The sequence below is a fragment of the Procambarus clarkii genome, chromosome 9 (assembly GCF_040958095.1).
Source record: "Procambarus clarkii isolate CNS0578487 chromosome 9, FALCON_Pclarkii_2.0, whole genome shotgun sequence".
Lineage (NCBI taxonomy): Eukaryota > Metazoa > Arthropoda > Malacostraca > Decapoda > Cambaridae > Procambarus > Procambarus clarkii.
The window spans coordinates 26,933,819-26,942,668 of NC_091158.1; the positions used below are offsets into that span (position 1 = coordinate 26,933,819).

An 8,850-nucleotide genomic window follows, 5' to 3' on the forward strand; every position below is an offset into this window, starting at 1 on the left:
AGTGTACCTGAGAGTACTTGTAAGCAATCTACCTCATTTTTTCTTTTTTGCTCAATTTGTTTTTGTATTGTTTAGTCTTGTTTATATCTTTGTTTTGTATTTCTATATCTTTTGTTTTGTATAGTCCATGTTTATATGTTTTTTCATTAATTTCATTTATTACCTAGGTTGCCTAGCCTAGCCATACTCCCTTACTCCATTGTACCCCTGTAAGCCCCTTGTAAGCTACCTCATTTTTTTCTTTTGTTATTCATTTTGTGTTTTTGTGTTTGTACAGTATTGTGTACATATTTTTCCCTATTTTATAGCTTATTTCTACCTTGTAATTTGCCTTTCTTGCCTTGTTTTTCCTGCAATCAGCTTTTTTATGCAGACAAGTATAGACCCAGAACTAAACCTCTTATCCACTATCTATGACAATCATCACTTTAATGATCTAAATTGCAGATATTTTGCAGCACATGATGTAAACAATGTATTAACTCATAATCACAATATCTCTGTAATCAACTTGAACGTTAGATCCCTAGGTAAACACTTCGATGATCTTAGTGCCTTGATTAATAATAATAATAAATGGCCCACTGCCTTTTGACGAAAGGCGGTGGAGTTTCTGACGGGGGAAGGAAGAGACAATTGCGCATCGCGTCCCGCAGGCGTGGAGCGGCCAGCCTGGGTGGCATAAAAGGCGCGGGAAGTCAGGTCCCGCTCTCACTCCCTCTCCCGACCAGGTCCAAGATTCACGAAGCGGCTCCACGCTCAGCACCACGCCTCATCGACACGTGGGCCAGTACCCTTACCACTTCTACGTTTTGTTTACTGTGTACACGGGATTTCTCAAGCAATCGGGCTCCCTCTCCGCTACTATGGTCCCACAACTGATATTCTCCGATCCTTTGGGGCCTTCCACATCCCAGGCCGGTACCGCAGGGGCCCCCTGCCCTACCCAGCAAACCCTAAGGTAAGAGAGTTTCCTGTACAAGTTAGTCAGGACTACCCCCAGTGCTGGCGTGTGTTTGTGCCGTCCCTCGCGGCCCGTTCGTGCCGCTTAGCTAGTTCCCTAGGGCCTTCCGCCTGCTTGCCTCCCTGGGGTTGTGGCGTTCCTCCAGGTCGGGACTGGTGCGCTGGTTCTCTGCGGCGACTTCATGTGGCCTGGTTTCGGTGGTCCTGTGCCCTGGGGCCCGGCCCTATTGCGTGCTCGGTGGACCATTCGTCCCAGGTGTGCCCTCCCCGGTTTGCTGTGCCCCTAGGCTTGCCCTAGGGGCCATGTTTCGCCCGCGCCTGGCCGTGCGTGCGCGGCCAGGCTCCTTCTGTGGTCTGGCATCGCCCTCTGTGGCGACGCCACGCGGCGGTTCCCGGGGTTCTGAGCCCTGGGGCCCAAGCCCGGTAGGCGGCGCCCACGTGGCTTGGAGCTCGGTGAAGCACTCGCCCCAAGGATGCCCTTCGTTTCCTTCCCCGTCCCAGGCGTTTTCCCCGGAACCTGGTTTGTTGCGCCCTCTTGGCTGGCCCTAGGGGCCAGGGTTCGTGATGCGCTTGGACGTGCGTGACCGGCCAGGCTCCCTGCGAGCGTCCTGGCGACGCCTCCTGGCCGGGTTTTTAGTTGTCTTTGTCCCTAGGGCCCGACCCTAGGGGCCCATGCCAAGGACGGCATCACCCACGTGGCATGGAGCTCCAGGAGCGCTTGCCTTGGGCTGTGTTCGCTTCCTTCCTGTCCTTCTCCCTTCTCGCCCTCGGGCAGGAGACGCCCTTGTGGCGGCAGTGCCCCGGTGGGTAGGCCCAACACTTTCTTGTTATTGGCTGACTTGCGTCAGCCGGTGTCGTCCGGCATGTTCTTCTGATGTTTGTCTGGACGGTGATGCCCTGCTTGTTCGTCCCAGTTGTTTGTCCGTCCGGTGTTGCTCGTTTTGTCCGTATCTAGGCGTTTTGCCTGGCTGGGGTAGATCAGCCTGTTCGTTCCTAGACGTTAGTCTGGCTGGTGTAGCACAGCCTGTTTGTCCCTGTAGTTTGTCTGGCTGGTGTAACCCAGCCTGTTCGTCCTAGACGTTTGTCTGGCTGGTGTAGCCCAGCCTGTTCGACCTAGACGTTCGTCTGGCTGGTGTAGCCCAGCCTGTTCGTCCTAGACGTTTGTCTGGCTGGTGTAGCCCAGCCTGTTTGTCCTAGAAGTTTGTCTGGCTGGTGTAGCCCAGCCTGTTTGTCCTGGAAGTTTGTCTGGCTGGTGTTGCCCAGCGTGTTCGTCCCTAGACGTTTGTCTGGCTGGTGTAGCCCAGCTTGTTCGTACTAGACGTCTGTCTGGCTGGTGTAGCCCAGCCTGTTCGTCCCTAGACGTTTGGCCGCTTGGTGTAGCCCAGCTTGTTCGTCCCAGTTGTTGTCTGGCCGGAGTAGGCCAGCTTGTTCGCCCCAGACGTTTGTCTGGCTGGTGTAGCCCAGCTCGTTTGCCCAGACGTTTGTCTGGCTGGTGTAGCCCAGCTCGTTCGCCCAGACGTTTGTCTGGCTGGTGTAGCCCAGCTCGATTCGCCCCAGACGTTTGTCTGGCTGGTGTAGCCCAGCTCGTTCGTCCCAGACGTTTGTCTGGCTGGTGTAGCCCAGCTCGTTCGCCCCAGACGTTTGTCCGGCTGGTGTAGCCCAGCTCGTTCGCCCCAGACGTTTGTCTGGCTGGTGTAGCCCAGCTCGTTCGCCCAGACGTTTGTCTGGCTGGTGTAGCCCAGCTCGTTCGCCCAGACGTTTGTCTGGCTCGTGTAGCCCAGCTCGTTCGTCCCAGACGTTTGTCTGGCTGGTGTAGCCCAGCTCGTTCGCCCCAGACGTTTGTCTGGCGGGTGTAGCCCAGTTCGTTCGTCCCAGACGTTTGTCTGGCTGGTTTAGCCTGCTTGTTCGTCCCAGTCGTTCGTCTGGCTGTTGAAGCCAGTCTGTTCGTCCCAGTTGTTTGCCTGACTGGTGTAACCCAGCTTGTTCTTCCCAGTCGTTTGTCTGGCTGTTGAAGCCCAGCGTGTTCGTCCCAGTTGTTTGTCCGGTCGGTGTAGCCCAGCTTGTTTGTCCCAGTCGTTTGCCTGGTTGGTGTAGCCCAGCTTGTTCGTCTCAGCTGTTTGTCTGGCTGGCGCAGCCCTGCTTGCTCGTCACAGACGTTTTGTCTGGCCGGTGGAGCCCGGCTTGTTCGTACACGGATGTTCAGTCTGGCCGGTGTAGCCCGATCTGTTCGTACCCAGTCGTCTGGGATGGCCGGTGTATCCCGGCTTGTTCGTACCCAGTCGTTTGGGCTGGCCGGTGTGTCCCGGTTTGTTCGTCCCCAGGTGTTTGCTGGCCCCGGTGTCCCACGTAATGTTCGCCCCAGCCGTTTGGCCTGGTCGGGGTAGACCGGCCCGTTTGTACCTTGACGTCTCGTCCACTCGGTAGCCGCCTGTTGTTCCTGCACGTACACGTTCCCTCCTGTTTCCCTGTCCTGTCCTCCAGCGCAGGCGCATGCCGTCGGGCGGTCTGTCCGCTTGGGTGGGCTATGTTATGTTATTATCTTTTATTTAAGTTTCTAAATTAATTATTGCATTGTTCAGCTTAGTTATGCCTTGTATTTACTTACTATTCCTCTAGCAGCGTTAATGCAGTGTCCATTGCTGTGGGATACTCAACTAATTTTGTTTCACTTTTGAGAATATTATTGCTAGGCTAGCCATTCTCCCTTGATTAATACTGTTTTAATAACCATTCCATCCCTTGAACATTACAGTTTTACGCTATCCAAACCATACCATGCACATTACTGTTTATCCTACCATCTTATCCCTTGATTAATCCCGCTTTAAGCTACCAATTCTTCCCATGATTACCACTGTTTCTTTTATTTGTTCAGCTTATATGCAAGTACTTTATATTACGGTCTTATTCTATTATTAGAATATATTATTCCCCTCCCGTTCTCACTGTTCTGTTCTACTCCTCCAGGGTAGGCGCATGCCGTAGAGCGGTCTGTCGGTTTGGGTGAGCTACGCCATGTTATCATTTATTTAAGTTCCCTAAATTATTTTATTACTTTGTTCAGCTTTCAGTTATGCCTTGTATTTACTTACTATTCCTGTTGCAGCGTTAAGGCAGTGTCCATTACCGTGGGATATGCAAATAATTTTGTTTTCACTTTTTGAGACTATTATTGGTTTACTCTAGACCATCTATTCCATGAATAAGTACTGTTTAATTAACCAATCTATCCCATGAACTTTACAATTTTAATCTATCCAAACTATACCATGCCTATATTACTGTTCAACCTAACCATCCTATACCTTGTATAGTCCTGCTTTAATCTCCCAAATTATCCATGATTATCACTGTTTACTCTTTTATTTGTTCAGCCTAAATACAAGTATATTATATCTTTTATTTGTTCAGCTTAAATACAAGTATATTATAATACGGTCTTAAGCTATTTACTTGTTCAGTTTCAGTTTGTCTTGTATTTACTCCGCTATTTATTCTGTTTCTAGCACTGCTTATATATACGCCTTATGCCTTTCTTACTGTTTTGGCCTCGCTATGTTATTTATATTATTTAAGTTTCTAAGATTAATTTGTTACATAGTCCAGCTCCAGTTATGCCCGGTATTTACTTAATAACACTGTTGCAGTGTTAAAGCAGTGTGCATTTCTAGTGGGATACTCAATTAATTTTGTTTTTACTTTTGAGATTATTATTGTTTGAATTCTTCTATACTATACCACGATTAATACTGTCTTAATATAAACAAACTATACAATGAGTAATACGGTCTTATTATAACCAAACTATACCATGAATAACACTGTGCAATCTATACATGAATATTACTCTCTTAATCTATTTTAACTGCTCAGAGTTTATTACATTGGTTTTATTACGATAGCATTGGCTATGTCCGGTATTCTCAATCACTATGGACACTTAACTTTACCTTGCTTTTGTCTACTTGTGTATGTGACGGTTGCCGGTGCGGCAGCTGGGCCTCCCTGCCTGTTTTTCCCCGTTAGACCTGTCGATGCTTACTTTTTCATTTTCCGCAGTAGCGAGAAGCCGGGTCACGCAGCAACTGCAACACGGAAGAGGGCTCGGGCGACGTCGCGTGAGGACAACAGCGCAGTGGGGTGAGGACGCAGCCGACCTTCGCTTCGCCTCCCCCCCCTCGGGGGCCTCCTCGGGCGGCTCTGATGTGCACGGCGACCACACTTCCCAGAGGCCACTGCCGGCAAAGCGGCGGGTGGCACAGCGTCGCAGCCTCCACCTTTTTCGGCCGACGATTGGACGACGCTGCAGGCGCCCATCGCGCAGGCTCGGGGGCCCTCTCATGTCACAAGCCTTCAGGGCATGGGAACCACCGAGGCAGACCCTGCCGCGGCTGCTACAGCCGCCCCTGCCCCCCACCTTCACCGACCATCGCCCACGGGCCAAGGCCAGGGGGCATTAGTCGAGGCGATGTGCGAGCTCCTCCAGTTTGTCCTCCTTCCTTCCTAGTTTTGTAGCGTAGTTGCTCTGCCTCCCTGAGGTTTCCCTCGCGGCCAGCGGGCACTCGCCCTTCGGGGGGGGGGGGTCCGGCCTGCTGGCCTGCGGGGTGGGGGTGCAGCCGCCCGTCCCCAAGTGTTCCGCTGTCCGCAGCTACTCTTCGACTTTACAGACATTCTACTAGTAAGCCCTACCTTGTCAGGTAATTCCTTCCTTGGCGGCTCGGCCTCTGGCCTGGGGTTATTTTCTTCTCCAAATACATATCAGGCTTCCCCAGTCACTATGTTTTCTGCCGCCTGATTATTCTCCAGCTAGGGTTTCCCTTATGTTATGTTGTTCACTTTGGTGTCCTGTTATACTTAGTATTAGATTTGTTACATTCGCCTCACTGCTAATTCTAGACATTAGGACATTAGGTTTCTGCAGAGTTTGTTACTAGGCTATAAGATTACGTTTTACTACGGGTGTACAATTTAAGATGTTTCGTGTACTTTGCGTTAGCCACGGCTATGTTATACATTTGTTAAGTCCTATTTAAAAGCCTGTTTTACTTCTGCAGAATTATTTATCATGTCAATAAAATTACGCCCCCAAGGCTTGGTGTCTTCCTTCCCCTGATCAGAAAATGGCCCACTGCCTTTTGACGAAAGGCGGTGGAGTTTCTGACGGGGGAAGGAAGAGACAATTGCGCATCGCGTCCCGCAGGCGTGGTGCGGCCAGCCTGGGTGGCATAAAAGGCGCGGGAAGTCAGGTCCCGCTCTCACTCCCGAGTGCTCACACAAGACAGCACATATATGACTTAATGCTTAAAGTCAATATGTTGAATATGAATTAGTAAATATGTGATATATTCCCAGTTACTTTTTTTACCAAGGCCCAAACTCTTCCTCACGTACCAATTTACGTGTCACAGTACCCGTCCGTCAACATAGATAGCAGAATATTCGTGATTGGCTCAATTATAAGGAAAATTGTAGTTTTCAGGTCCCACATGGGTTGTAAAATTTTCCTACTATTGTCCATGCTCTTAGAATATTACAGATCAGCTACTTCCTATTGAAGGCTCGTAGTTTTGTTTTGAGAAATATTAGTTGTTCTTAGTAAATTATAATAAGCACTAAAAATTATTACATAGAATAACAGTCCTTCACCAATCAATATTATATACCATAGTTTGTGCTTTACAAATCTTTAAAGGATGTTTTGTAGGAACGCTAACAGAAAACGATGTTACGTTGGAATGTGTATGGGGTAAACTACTGCAAACAGGACGGTATTGTGTCTACTATACCAACTATAGCTAGGATGGGTATATTGTCACCTACCGCCTGTTAGGTGGGAAAGGGGTCCAATACCACCCACAGGATGGGTATGAGGGTCACATCCACCCACAGGATGAGTATGGGGATCACATCCACCCACAGGAAGGGTATGGGGTCCAATACCACCCACAGGATGAGTATGGCGTCCACTACAACCCACAGGATGGGTATGGGGCTCCAACCACCCATAGAATGGGTATGGGGCTCCAACCACCCATAGAATGGGTATGGGACTCCAACCACAAATAAAATGGGTATAGGGTCCAATAACACCCACTGGATGTGTATTGCGTCCATTGCCGCGCGTCGAGCTCGAAAACCCGCAGCATTCATCTCAGAACCATGCCTATTTCACACAGATTCCTTAATAAACGTAAGAGTTTTATATGTCACAAGAAAGATAGAAATATAAGCTTCATTCTAAATACCTTACCATGGGCATATTTAAATTTAAAGCGAAGATACGTGTACTTTTATAATAGCCGAGCTTTAACCCCGGACAGATTGATCGACCGAGCAACTCTCTCTCAGAACAATGTTTATTTCACGTGAATTCGTTAATAAACATATATGTTTTATATGTCTCAAGAAAGGCAGACATATAAGCTTCACTTTAAACACTTTACTATGGACATATTTAAAGTTCTAATGAAGATACATGTATTTTAAAAATTACGGAGCTCCCACCCCGTACAGACTGAACGACAGAGCAATTCTCTCAGATCAATGTTTATTTCACGTAAATTCGTTAATAAACACAAATGTTTTATGTCTTAAGCAAGATAGAAATAAGAGCTTCATTTTAAATACATTACAATAGACATATTTATAGCTCAAGTGAAGATACATATGTTTTTATAGTAGCGCTCAGTAGCTTGTCGGGCATGGAGTGCAGACGCCTACGCACTTGCCGATATATTGTATAATTAACAAAGATACGCTAATAAAGCCTAAAATCTTATATGCCTCCAGAAAGATCGAGATATGAACATTATTATGATTTCACCAAATGAAATATATCATGTTCGAGAACAAAGATATATCAATTTTAAATTAAGTTTCGACTCTTGCTCGGGCGAGAGAGAGGGAGCGACTCTCGCCCCATCTATTGGAGATTCTGTCCACTAAAGACCCAAAGCAACTCAAACCCTCCTAGCATTATTTAAGTAATGAAGTAATATGGTATATTTACTATAATGTGGGTGCTGAATGCAGAACATGAGAAAACATATATTTACTCCAAACTAATATAATTTCATTATGAAATAAGTAAATAAGTAGCATCAAAGGAAGTCGACGGTCCAAGCGTCAATGTTGTGGAGCGACTTATCCAAGATATATCGTTGTTTGGAAAGTGTTTGTTGGCATATCCAGTTGTCGCACTTCTCTGCACAAATTATCACAAATTTAAATTATAATGTTAACAAGTAGAATACGTATTTTTAATAAAATCTAACATAACTAGCCAGAAAACATTTAACATTTATTAAAAAAATATATGTTTGGAAGTTAAATCGACTTCATAGGACAATTGTTTTGTTATATCAACCAATATATCTTTGTTATATTGTTTTTGTTATATCAACCAATCCTTGTAAAAATTTATTGTATGTATGTACCTTACCTAAATAAAATTGTATTGTATTGTATTGTATATATACTCGTTATTCGTTGACATGCGTTCGCTACTTAAACTACCATGTACTGTACTTATGTAAAATCTCCCATGTCAAGTTCAAGTTCAAGTATGTTTATTGAGATAAGCAATAAATACATCTCAAAAGGATAGAGTAGCTTAGGCTATTTCTACCCCCCCTCTACTTCAAGTCCCTCAAGGGGCGCACAAATTCAGTGAGTACAAATAGACAAATAACATTACAAGAATCCCATTTAATCTCCCATGTCTCTTCGCTCATCTCACCGAACCCTACAGGCTCTGTGATATATTGTTTAATTAATTGAGATTCACAAATAAAGCTGATAATTGTATCTGTTAACAAAAAGGCAGAGCTTAGTTTAGTTCATTTATTATGCACCCCATACCCATCCTATGGGCGATAGTGGAGTGTT

General features: G+C 46.5%; 1 long non-coding RNA gene across 1 annotated transcript; it reads left to right on the plus strand.

Annotated features, from left to right (window-relative positions):
- Positions 1-590: 590 nt before the first annotated feature.
- On the plus strand, positions 591-6,053 carry LOC138362730 (uncharacterized). The gene is made up of 2 exons (XR_011227911.1): positions 591-961; positions 5,023-6,053. It is a non-coding gene; the product is annotated as an uncharacterized lncRNA (long non-coding RNA).
- Positions 6,054-8,850: the final 2,797 nt, after the last annotated feature.